At 42.9% G+C, this 13716-nt stretch overlaps 2 protein-coding genes across 14 annotated transcripts in view; one reads left to right on the plus strand and one right to left on the minus strand.

Annotated features, from left to right (window-relative positions):
- OGFOD3 (2-oxoglutarate and iron dependent oxygenase domain containing 3) overlaps positions 1 to 13716 on the plus strand; it is a 452864-nt gene that overhangs the window by 389895 nt on the left and 49253 nt on the right. For 6 of the 8 annotated variants that reach the window (XR_008849651.1, XR_008849649.1, XR_008849652.1 and 3 more), the window contains one exon: positions 8425 to 8526. The exons of 1 other annotated variant lie outside the window; for it this stretch is intronic. The gene's annotated coding sequence lies outside the window, so the exon portion shown is untranslated. Of the gene's footprint in view, positions 1 to 8424; positions 8527 to 10528; positions 10617 to 13716 lie in introns of those variants that run through there. One more of the 8 variants, XR_008849654.1, reaches the window with a different exon arrangement.
- LOC130297721 (urotensin-2 receptor-like) overlaps positions 1 to 13716 on the minus strand; it is a 645128-nt gene that overhangs the window by 48406 nt on the left and 583006 nt on the right. The gene's annotated exons all lie outside the window — the stretch shown is intronic.

A 13716-nucleotide genomic window follows, 5' to 3' on the forward strand; every position in this document is an offset into this window, starting at 1 on the left:
TATACAGATAGAACTGGAGGGGAGGGACATAACTACTATATATCCTGATCACATAGAGGTAGCAGCAGCAGTATACAGATAGAGCTGGAGGAGAGGAGTATAACTGCTATAAATCCTGTAGACATATAGAAAGCAGCAGTATACAAATAGAGCTGGAGGGGAGGTATATAACTACTATATATCCTGATCACATAGATATAACAGCAGCAGTATACAGATAGAGCTGGAGGGGAGGGACATAACTATTATATATCCTGATCACATAGAGATAGCAGCAGCAGTATACAGATAGAGCTGGAGGGGGAGGTGTATAATTACTATATATCCTGATCACATAGAGATAGCAGCAGTATACAGATAGAGCTGGAGGGGAGAAGTATAACTACTATATATACTAATCCCATAGAGATAGCAGCAGTATACAGATAGAGCTGGAGGGGAGGTGTATAACTACTATATATCCTGATCACATAGATATAGCAGCAGCAGTACTGGAGGGGAGGTGTATAACCACTATATATCCTGATCCTATAGAGATAGCAGCAGTATACAGATAGAGCTGGAGGGGAGGGGTATAACTACTATATATACTGATCACATAGAGATAGCAGGAGTATACAGATAGAGCTGGAGGGGTATAATTACTATATATCCTGATCACATAGAGATAGCTGCAGTATACAGATAGAGCTGGAGGGGATGTGCATAATTACTATATATCCTGATCACATAGAGATAGCAGCAGTATACAGATAGAGCTGGAGGGGTATAATTACTATATATCCTGATCACATAGAGATAGCAGCAGTATACAGATAGAGCTGGAGGGGTATAATTACTATATATCCTGATCACATAGAGATAGCAGCAGTATACAGATAGAGCTGGAGGGGTATAATTACTATATATCCTGATCACATAGAGATAGCAGCAGTATACAGATAGAGCTGGGGGGTAGAATTACTATATATCCTGATCACATAGAGATAGCAGCAGTATACAGATAGAGCTGGAGGGGTAGAATTACTATATATCCTGATCACATAGAGATAGCAGCAGTATACAGATAGAGCTGGAGGGGTATAATTACTATATATCCTGATCACATAGAGATAGCAGCAGTATACAGATAGAGCTGGAGGGGTATAATTACTATATATCCTGATCACACAGAGATAGCAGCAGTATACAGATAGAGCTGGAGGGGTATAATTACTATATATCCTGATCACATAGAGATAGCAGCAGTATACAGATAGAGCTGGAGGGGTATAATTACTATATATCCTGAACACATAGGGATAACAGCAGTATACAGATAGAGCTGGAGGGGTATAATTACTATATATCCTGATCACATAGAGATAGCAGCAGTATACAGATAGAGCTGGAGGGGTATAATTACTATATATCCTGATCACATAGAGATAGCAGCAGTATACAGATAGAGCTGGAGGGGTATAATTACTATATATCCTGATCACATAGAGATAGCAGCAGTATACAGATAGAGCTGGAGGGGTATAATTACTATATATCCTGATCACATAGAGATAGCAGCAGTATACAGATAGAGCTGGAGGGGTATAATTACTATATATCCTGATCACATAGAGATAGCAGCAGTATACAGATAGAGCTGGAGGGGTATAATTACTATATATCCTGATCACATAGAGATAACAGCAGTATACAGATAGAGCTGGAGGGGTATAATTACTATATATCCTGATCACATAGAGATAGCAGCAGTATACAGATAGAGCTGGAGGGGTATAATTACTATATATCCTGATCACATAGAGATAGCAGCAGTATACAGATAGAGCTGGGGGGTAGAATTACTATATATCCTGATCACATAGAGATAGCAGCAGTATACAGATAGAGCTGGAGGGGTAGAATTACTATATATCCTGATCACATAGAGATAGCAGCAGTATACAGATAGAGCTGGAGGGGTATAATTACTATATATCCTGATCACATAGAGATAGCAGCAGTATACAGATAGAGCTGGAGGGGTATAATTACTATATATCCTGATCACATAGAGATAGCAGCAGTATACAGATAGAGCTGGAGGGGTATAATTACTATATATCCTGAACACATAGAGATAGCAGCAGTATACAGATAGAGCTGGAGGGGTATAATTACTATATATCCTGATCACATAGAGATAGCAGCAGTATACAGATAGAGCTGGAGGGGTATAATTACTATATATCCTGATCACATAGAGATAGCAGCAGTATACAGATAGAGCTGGAGGGGTATAATTACTATATATCCTGATCACATAGAGATAGCAGCAGTATACAGATAGAGCTGGAGGGGTATAATTACTATATATCCTGATCACATAGAGATAGCAGCAGTATACAGATAGAGCTGGAGGGGTATAATTACTATATATCCTGATCACATAGAGATAACAGCAGTATACAGATAGAGCTGGAGGGGTATAATTACTATATATCCTGATCACATAGAGATAGCAGCAGTATACAGATAGAGCTGGAGGGGTATAATTACTATATATCCTGATCACATAGAGATAGCAGCAGTATACAGATAGAGCTGGAGGGGTATAATTACTATATATCCTGATCACATAGAGATAGCAGCAGTATACAGATAGAGCTGGAGGGGTATAATTACTATATATCCTGATCACATAGAGATAGCAGCAGTATACAGATAGAGCTGGGGGGTAGAATTACTATATATCCTGATCACATAGAGATAGCAGCAGTATACAGATAGAGCTGGAGGGGTATAATTACTATATATCCTGATCACATAGAGATAGCAGCAGTATACAGATAGAGCTGGAGGGGTATAATTACTATATATCCTGATCACATAGAGATAGCAGCAGTATACAGATAGAGCTGGAGGGGTATAATTACTATATATCCTGATCACATAGAGATAGCAGCAGTATACAGATAGAGCTGGAGGGGTATAATTACTATATATCCTGATCACATAGAGATAGCAGCAGTATACAGATAGAGCTGGAGGGGTATAATTACTATATATCCTGATCACATAGAGATAGCAGCAGTCGTTGAGAGATTTTCCATAGAATGAGGATTTACTGATATAAAATAATTCTATTTCGCATCTAGTGCAATTGATGGTGTTACAACACTGCCATCTAGTGTATGTTTTAAATACTGCATTAAATCGTGTAAATCAAGATTAATTGTTTGTGTTGTATATCAGTGTTTCTCAACCGGGAGCCTTCAGCTGTTGCAAAAATACAACTCCCGGTCATAGGCAAAAAACACTTACGCTGATATAAATGCGTCAACTCTTCTTTCTTTATATAAGATTCATTCAAATACAAGAATCCAAAAACAAATAATCACCCAGTGTGTGTCAAAAAAGCCTGCAAGGTGTGAACTGTAGACATATATGGCTAAGGCTGGGTTCACACTACGTTTTGTCCCATACGGGAGCGCATACGGCAGGGGGGAGCTAAAACCTCGCGCACCCGTATGCCTTTGTATGCGCTCCCGTATGTAATTCATTTAAATGAGCCGACCGGAGTGAAACGTTTGGTCCGGTCGGCTCATTTTGGTGCCGTATGTGCTTTTACAACCGGACCTCAAACCGTGGTTGACCACAGTTTTAGGTCCGGTTGTAAAAGCGCATACGGCGCAAAAATGAGCCGACCGGACCGAACGTTTCACTCCGGTCGGCTCATTGAAATGAATGACACACGGGAGCGCATACGGTCACATACGGGTGCGCGAGGTTTTAGCTCCCCCCTGCCGTATGCGCTCCCGTATGGGGGAAAACGTAGTGTGAACCCACCCTTATCCGGTTTCCATGTGCTCCTGCACCATCACTTACTCATCCAGCCGCCTCCATCACTGAAGGTCTAAACGGAACGTCTGCAACGTTTCAGAGGCCACAACATCCTTTGTCAAGCATAGTGCAAATTCTAATGTAAGTAACTCTAGAGATTTCAGCTCTAAAGTAAAAAAAAATCATACGGTAACATATTACAAAAATTACAAAAGATAAAATCATTACAATATGTATAATTACAGATAGTGACAGCAAAGCATTTTTCATAAGAACACATTAAAGTTACATATCTCATTTAGCCCATGAGGTTGTAAAGTGCACAGTTTTTGAATCCAGCGGACTTCGCTCTTTAGTAATCTTGCCTTTATCTGTTCTTTATTTTCTCCCTCTATACTTTCCAGTACCTGCCATCTTAGTCTGCATTCACACCGCGTTTTTGCAATACAGTTCCCGTATCAGTTTTTTGATGAAAAACGGATTCCTCAAAACCTGACTAAACGGTTTCAACTCGTATACAGTTAAAAACCGTATACGGTTTGAAAAATGATGTCCGGTTGCATCCGTTTTGTAAGAAAAAAAAGTATACGTTTTGAACTTTTCATTCCATTTTGAATAAAGTTTCACTTGTTTGATTGAAATTCCAAGAAAAAAAACTGTGCAAAGTCAAAACCCGTATGGTGAAAACCGGATTGCACCGTATGCACATACAATTCTGTACGGTTCCCATTGACTCCCATGTTTTTAAAAAACGTATACGGTTTAATACAGTTTTTCACCCGGACCAAAAACCGTGGTAGACTACAGTTTTGGGTGCGGGAAAAAAACTGACAAAACCGTACAGGATGCAAAACGGACACAACCTGATGCATCTTTTGGCATACAGTTTTCAATGGAGAGTCAATGCATACGGTTTTCATTACGGTTCCGTACGGTTTTCACATTGAATACGTATACGTTCACATTGTGGCCATTTTCAAAAAAGTGCCTAGGCACACTAGTCTTTTTCTTTCTTTTTCTTTCTGTTTAACACCACTCTCATCAGGTCCCTTATGTATGTACGGATAGCACTTTTATGGACATTACTTCTCATGGACATAAAATGCGATCCGTACATACAAAAAGGGATCTGATGAAAGTGGTGTTAAACAGAAAGAAAAAGACTAGTGTGCCTAGGCACTTTGTGAAAATGTCCACAATGTGAAGGAACTAAGATGGCAGGTACTGGAAAGTATAGAGGGAGAAAATAAAGAACAGATAAAGGCAAGATTACTAAAGAGAGAAGTACGCTGGTAACGGGAATTTGCACTATGCTTGACAAAGGATGTTGTGGCCTCTGAAACGTTGCAGACGTTCCGTTTAGACCTTCAGTGATGGAGGCGGCTGGATGAGTAAGTGATGGTGCAGGAGCACATGGAAACCGGATAAGCCATATATGTCTCCAGTTAACACCTTGTGGGCTTTTTTGACGCACACTGGGTGATTATTTGTCTTTGGATTCTTGTGTTTGAATGAATCTTATATAAAGAAAGAAGAGTTGACGCATTATACCAGCATATGAGTCTTTTTGCCTATGACTGTGGTTATACTGGGTTTGGAGCACCCAGCCACTACGCTTATCACCCTGATACCACCTGTCCCATATTGCCTGTTTAAAGACTGGAAAACTACAACTCCCAGCTTTGCAACAGTTGGAGGTCCACATTTTGGAGACCACTGCTATAGGGGATTTAAATATAGCAGTCCCTTACAACCAGGGAATACAGGACCCTATTTTTATAATTGCTGGGGTGGAAAGTGATCTGTACAGTATTACAGTGAAAGGTGACTCCAATATATAGAGAAGACAGTAGGGCCTCAGCCTCCCCCTCCCTGTGAAATGACCTCTGTAAAGGTCACTGAGCCAGCCCAGTAGTCTTTCCTATCACTGTCAATGGGGCAGCTTCTGTCTTTTGTTTCCTATGGCCATAGGTTTTGGAGTAAAGGATATCTCTAATTGCTTCTAAAAACAACTTAATAAAGATGGCTGCCCGTATAATAATGTATAGAAAATAAAAATATTCATCACTTCTTCTATTTCAATTTTCTTCAGATTTGGTCATTATCACCCCGATATCTGTATTTAAAATCATTCTTATCTCTTTTCCTTGTCTTTTTGTATGAAAAGAGTGCTCTCTCTTGTTTTTTTTACTTTACTTTTTTCTGCCTCAATTATTAATGTCTTGTTTTGTTTTGTTTTTCTTTGTTCAGATTCTCACAATAACGTGCTCAGGAAATCTGACTAGAAGGATTTTTATTTCTTTCTTTCTTTATTTTTTATATATGGTATTATTTATTTATGGTATTATTTATTTCTTTATTTGATTTATTATTTCTTTATTTTTTATGTATATGTGTTTGTTTATTTATTTTATTTGTTTATTTTTCTTTTATTGTTTGTGCTGTATTGAGTCATATGTGGTGTCCCGTAGCGTTGTCACCTTTTACTTCTCTGAACTCTGTTCTCAGGTCTACCTCTCTAAGCTTATCACAATGTGTCTTTACATGCACTGTGTAAGTGTAAGGTGAACCATATTGTATGCAAAAGCTCTATTTTCACTGTATAAGATCTGGTGAGGCTAAGGGCTGTCCTGTCGCCATCCTAATTGCCAGGGATAGGGGAGGATCCTAAAGCACATGTTATTGTGTCTCTGGCCAAAGCCAGACTAGACTGAACATTACCCCTGCAGGTCTCTCACCTTCAGAGAGAGTTTCCCCAAAACCTTTAACATCTCAGCACAAGGCACCAAAGCTACAAACTACAACGACAAGCGGCAGCATTAGAGACAAAAGCAGAACTGACTGTTCTATTGCAAAGGTAAAATGAGGTGCATCTATTCCTTGGAACCTGGCGTAGTGAGCGACAGAAGCGCATCTGAGGATTCCCTTCTTGATGCCCTCAAAAATAGTGTTGTCGGAGAAAACCTGAGGAAACATTAGTGAAAGAGAGGCACAGACCTTTATGAAGATCCCTAATGAATGAACACATATGTTGGACATTAGCTAGCACTGAACTTCAGTCTACACCGAGTCTTAAATTTCTTCAGGCAAGTCGCATCAGGAACAACCTACAGTAGGTACCTACAGAGGACTTTGGCAGTGACAAATGACCAGCTACTTCTGAACTACCAAGTACCTCAAGTGCTGTATTCTCAATTCTGCATCAATTCCAAAGTATTATTCACCTGTATTGTAACTGCATTCTGAACTGAAGAACAAATTATCTATAAACCCTGGCGTTTGAGGTGGTATTTTCCTTGGGCCTTGATATGGATTTTAGCATTATTAAAGGAATGGTTTGTGGGACTATATATCTCAACATAGGGTTGCACCACTCCTGCCGTATTACAGTACAACCCTCATCATTCTCTACAATCACAACCCACCTATCACACACAGACTGGAGAGCAGATGCGTCTATAACATATGGGGTGACAAAAAAAAATCCTCAAATGTGGGTGGCTTATTCTTTTGGTGAAGACATACAGCAGCGAAGACTGGCACGGCATCTATTTACTGTATCATCCCCAGGATCTATTGATGCAGGTGACTGTGTTTAATGTTCCTACAGATCCTACAGCCAAGAGACTGAACTTTCTTTCTGGATAGAATACAAGGAAATTCAGTACAGAGAGAACCTGGCAGAGGGTGAAGCCTACAGGAGATGTCATGTGAGAAGATGAAGGATCAGATTTACCTTATACAATCTCCTTTACACCTTATTAGGGCATCACAGTTAATTTTCAAGCTTTCCAGGTGGTCAAAAGGACTTAGTTACAAACAATGGCGGGTGGTTGGCTGACCAAAACTTCCTGCTTGTCACTGGGGAACCTCCTGGTCCAGATGAACGGATAAATGGCTTTACCTTCCAATCATTGAGGCAGGTCTGTAGTTGTTATGTCCTGATAACACTCTCGGTTCTCGTGCATATCAGGGGACAGCACCGGCCGATGATGTCTCGCCCTGTGTAGCAGCACAGTGATTTCCTCTCATCATCGGAAATTACAGATGCACAAATAGCGTTTCTAGCCTGGAAAGGGCTCTTCGTCAGGCACACGACAGGACTGCATTAATAAACATGTTTTTATTAATGCTCTCCTGTCATGTGTGCCTGACAAAGAGCCCTAGGGTCCGGGCTAGTAATGCTATTTGTGCGAAGCAACCTTTACTCAATAAACCAGTTACTCTACTTCCTTGTGCACATCTTTTGGAGAAGCGCCTTATGAGAAGTCTCGGTTTTACTGCCATGTACTGTCTGCTCACTCCCATTCTGCATAGTTATCGGCACGTACTGGTTAGCTGGTAAGACCACGAGGCTGCTGACCATTTTTACTTTTAGCACTTGTAGATGTTGTGCTCTGAGCGTAACATCATCCAGTAAGAGACTATCGACATTACATCATTTATGTTATATTTCCTGACAGTCTTCACGAGGTGCGCTCTTGCGCTTTTTTTTTAGTGTTTTTCATATTGCAAATTGTTGAAGATGAGATGGCATAGTTTTTGGAGATAGTCTTGTGTCTTTAGTCTGCTTGGTGGTAATAACCTTTCTGTTCTTCTCAGACTCCTCTCTTGTCTTTGCCATTGTGACCATGGAAGATGGAATAAAGTAAGCATCAAACCCACCATTTATAGGCTGATGAAAGTCATGTGATCACAGACAAGGTGAGGACAGGGGAGACTCATTTCATATTGATCACAGGTTAGTCTGGTTTTGTCCTTTGTTTCACACTGAATACAAGGACCAGGAATTGTTTTCAGTGTTGTTACCTTTTTGTCTGCCAAGAGATATTCTACTTGTTTTTATTCTATTATTAGATTTAATATTAATTATTATTTTATTAGCTATTCTACTAACCTTTCATGGGTGTCAATTAGTGTTGAGCAGCATAGGCCATATTCGAATTCGCGATATTTCGCGAATATATGGAGGAATATTCGTTTATGCAAATTTGCATACGCTTACATTTGCATAAATGAAAATTCGCATGTGCGAAAATTAGCATGTGTGAAAATTAGCATATGCAAATTTTCCCATATGCGAAAATTCGTACGCCAGTCTCACACAGTAGTATTAGAGCCTTCTTTAGACCACACAAGCTGGAAGCAGAGAGGGATGATCACTGTGATGTGTACTGTGAAAAAAAACAAAAAAACAATATTCGTAATTACGAATATAAAGTGCTATATTCGCGAATATGCGATATTCGCAAATAAAATTTGCATTGCGAATATTCGCAAGCAACACTAGTGCCAATAATACTGACCATGACTCTTAGCTATTTTGTCTGGAGTTATGCGATAAATCTGTAGGTGCTAAATGTTATTTCTTTACTCAAATCCCTTCTTTGTTTTAAAAAATGTAAGTCCCAGAGATCAGATCCCTCACCAACCAATTACTGATGGCCGGTCCTAAAGTCTTGTCCCATCAGAGCTATGTGCATGCTATATGGTGGTGTATAAAGTCTTGTAAACCTTATTATGAACCTATAGTCTATGGCAGAGATCCCCAACCCAGTCCTCAAGGCCACCAACAGTCCAGATCTTTATATGAGTGGTATAGAGCAGAGGTCCCCAACCCAGTCCTCATGACCACCAACAGTCCAGATCTTTATATGAGTGGTATAGAGCAGAGGTCCCCAACCCAGTCCTCAAGGACCACCAACAGTCCAGATCTTTATATGAGTGGTATAGAGCAGAGGTCCCCAACCCAGTCCTTAAGACCACCAACAGTCCAGATCTTTATATGAGTGGTATAGAGAAGAGGTCCCCAACCCAGTCCCCAAGGACCACCAACAGTCCAGATCTTTATATGAGTGGTATAGAGCAGAGGTCCCCAACCCAGTCCTCAAGGCCACCAACAGTCCAGATCATTATATGAGTGGTATAGAGCAGAGGTCCACAACCCAGTCCTTAAGACCACCAACAGTCCAGATCTTTATATGAGTGGTATAGAGAAGAGGTCCCCAACCCAGTCCTCAAGGCCACCAACAGTCCAGATCTTTATATGAGTGGTATAGAGCAGAGGTCCTCAACCCGGTCCTCAAGGCCACCAACAGTCCAGATCTTTATATGAGCGGTATAGAGCAGAGGTCCTCAACCCAGTCCTCAAGGCCACCAACAGTCCAGATCTTTATATGAGTGGTATAGAGCAGAGGTCCCCAACCCAGTCCTCAAGACCAACAGTCCAGATCTTTATATGAATGGTATAGAGCAGAGGTCCCCAACCCAGTCCTCAAGGCTACCAACAGTCCAGATCTTTATATGAGTGGTATAGAGCAGAGGTCCCCAACCCAGTCCTCAAGGTCACCAACAGTTCAGATCTTTATATGAGTGGTATAGAGCAGAGGTCCCCAACCGAGTCCTCAAGGCCACCAACAGTCCAGATCTTTATATGAGTGGTATAGAGCAGAGGTCCCCAATACAGTCCTCAAGGCCACCAACAGTCCAGATCTTTATATGAGTGGTATAGAGCAGAGGTCCATAACCCAGTCCTCAAGGTCTATCAACAGTTCAGGATTTGAATTTTTCCCTTGTCTTTTCCAGTGGAGTAACTGAAATAACCAGGACTTTTGGTGGGCCCTGAGGACTGGGTTGGGAACCTTTGGTCTCTGGGTACCACAGCCATAATATGGTAGTGAAGTTCTTCATAACATCTGTTTCTCAGGTCCTGGATTTACTCATGAGGCTAAACCTTGTTACCCAGAAGGGAAGGATCTGATATTTGTCTTAAGGAAGTTTACCTGAGAAGCTACGTGCGCAGATGACTATAACTAATGATTCTGTATGTACACAGTGTTGGCAGTGCCAGGAAGTTCTGGGGGTATGAGGAGGCATCAGCTCTGCCAACAACTTCACATCAAAGGCATAAATAATGAGTTTCATCAGCTTTGTTTTCCTAAAGTAATACCTCACATGGATTATTCATCTTGCAGAGCAGGTGTTACCTGGGGGTACCTGAGGAGCTTGAGATGGCAGCGATGGGATCAAGAGATTTTTTTAAGCATGACCCATGAAAAATGTATATAATTCTAAACAACCCCTTTAATTCCATTCTACAGATCCACAATAACAGTATGCCAGCGATATGCCTACTGCTACCTGCCTACTGAGGGAAGCTACCTGCCTACTAAGGGGTGCTACATGCCTACTGAGGGGATTGTCTACTGCATGCCTAACGAGGGGTGCTACTTGCCTAATAAGGGGACTTCCTGCCTACTGAGGGGTTTTACCTGCCTACTGGGGGGAAGGGTATAGATACATTCCTACTGAGGGGTTTTACCTGCCTACTGGGGGGAAGGGTATAGATACATTCCTACTGAGGGGTGCTACTGGCCTACTGAGGAGTGCTACCTGCCTACTGAGGGGGTACATGTCTACTGAGGGGACAACCAGTCTACTGGGGGTGCTACCTGAATTCTGAGGGGTGCTACCTGCCTATTGGGAAGATTACTTATCTATTGAGGGGGCTACCTGCCCGTTAAGGGGTGCTACTTTCCTACTGAGGAGTGCTATTTGCCTGCTGAGGGGTTCTACATGCCTACTGAGTGGACTAACAGCGTACTGAGGTGTGCTGCTTGCCTACTAAAGGGTGCTATCTGTCTACTGGGGGGATTACTTGCCTACTGAGTGGACTAACAGCGTACTGAGGTGTTCTGCTTGCCTACTAAAGGGTGCTACCTGTCTACTGGGGGGATTACTTGCCTACTGAGGGGACTACCTGCTTACTGAGGGAGTACATGCCTACTGAGGAATGCTGTATCCCTACTGAGGGAACAACCAGCCTATTGAGGGGTGCTACCTGCTTACTGAGGGGTACTACCGGCCTACTGAAGGGATTACTTGTCTGCTGAGGAGGACTACCTGCCTACAGTGGAAAACCTGCCTACTGAGGGGACTACCTGCTTAGGGGGGGGGGGATTACTTTCTTACCGAGGAGACTAGCTGCCTACAGGGGGATACCTGCTACTGAGGGGACTGCCTGCCTACTGGGTGGAATTACTTGCCTACTGAGGGGGATTACTAAAAGGTGCGTAAGGGTTAACCCACATACACACTAACACTGTAGCGAATGTGGAACTTACCTACATCAAGCTTTTCTACAGGAGAAAAAAGAGAACAGTTTAGTTCCTGATAGCAAGGATTGAGGGGTTCAAGCTATACAGTCCAGTCTAGAACACTCCTCAGGCAAACGTAAGTGGGTGCAAGAGTGCTAAGAAGCTTAGCCTGTAGATGTAAGATGAACAGGGTCTCTTTAGCTTAATACTGGGACCCAAGCAGGGCCGGCCTTTGGGGTGTGCGAGCTGTGTGGCCGCGCAGGGCGCCATAGCAACAGGGGCGCTGGGCGGCCAACACAGCTCGCAGCCCCCGTCACATGCTGGACATCCCTGTGTCCCAAAAAATCTTTTCAGGTAACTAGGATGTCCCGGCGGTTACCTCTCTGCGGCGGCCCTTGCGTGCGCCTATAGGAGAAAAGCAGAGCGGAGCATCGAGGAGGATGCGCGCGCATGGTAAGCCACCAGCGGCACGTCATCTTCAGTGTTCCGACCTCCGCTCCCCAGACCTACTGCTATGGCAGTTAGGCCATAGCAGAAGATCGTGACCCCGGTCCCCGGACCGGAGGAGCGGTGGTAGGAACACTGAAGTGGGGTAGTAAACAGGCATACAGCCTCCAGCTATACACTATATGGCTGAAGGCTGTATGTCTGTAGGGGAACTGTACTGCACCTAATGTGGAGAACTATTCTGCAACTAATGTGGGGAACTATACTGCACCTAATGTGGGGAACTATACTGCACCTAATGTGGGGAACTATACTGCACCTAATGTGGGGGAACTATACTGCACCCAATGTGGGGGAACAATACTGCACCTAATGTGGGGGACTATACTGCACCTAATGTGGGGGAGCTATACTGCACCTAATGTGGGGGACTATACTGCACCTAATGTGTGGAACTATACTGCACCTAATGTGGGGGAGCTATACTGCACCCAATGTGGGGGAACAATACTGCACCTAATGTGGGGGACTATACTGCACCAAATGTGGAGAACTATACTGCACCTAATGTGGGGAACTATACTGCACCTAATGTGGAGAACTATACTGCACCTAATGTGGGGAGCTATACTGCACCTAATGTGGGGAACAATACTGCACCTAATGTGGTGGAACTATACTGCACCTAATGTGGGGGAACTATACTGCACCTAATGTGGGGGACTATACTGCACCTAATGTGGGGGAACTATACTGCACTTAATGTGGGGGGGGACTATACTGCACCTAATGTGGAGGACTATACTGCACCTAATGTGGGGGAACTATACTGCACCTAATGTGGGGGACTATACTGCACCTAATGTGGGGAACTATACTGCACCTAATGTGGGGGAACTATACTGCACCTAATGTGGAGGACTATACTGCCCCTAATGTGGGGGAACTATACTGCACCTAATGTGGGGGGGGGGGACTATACTGCACCTAATGTGGAGGACTATACTGCACCTAATGTGGGGGAACTATACTGCACCTAATGTGGGGGACTATACTGCACCTAATGTGGGGAACTATACTGCACCTAATGTGGGGGGACTATACTGCACCTAATGTGGAGAACTACACTGCACCTAATGTGGAGAACTACACTGCACCTAATGTGGGGGAACTGTACTGCACCTAATGTGGGGGAACTGTACTGCCAACCTAATGTGGGGAAACTGTACTGCCAACCTAATGTGGGGGAACTGTGCTGCACACCTAATGTGGGGGAACTGTACTGCACACCTAATGTGGGGGAACTGTACTGCACACCTAATGTGGGGGAACTGTACTGCCAACCTAATGT

Source organism: Hyla sarda, chromosome 13, assembly GCF_029499605.1.
Source record: "Hyla sarda isolate aHylSar1 chromosome 13, aHylSar1.hap1, whole genome shotgun sequence".
NCBI classification, from domain to species: Eukaryota; Metazoa; Chordata; class Amphibia; order Anura; family Hylidae; genus Hyla; species Hyla sarda.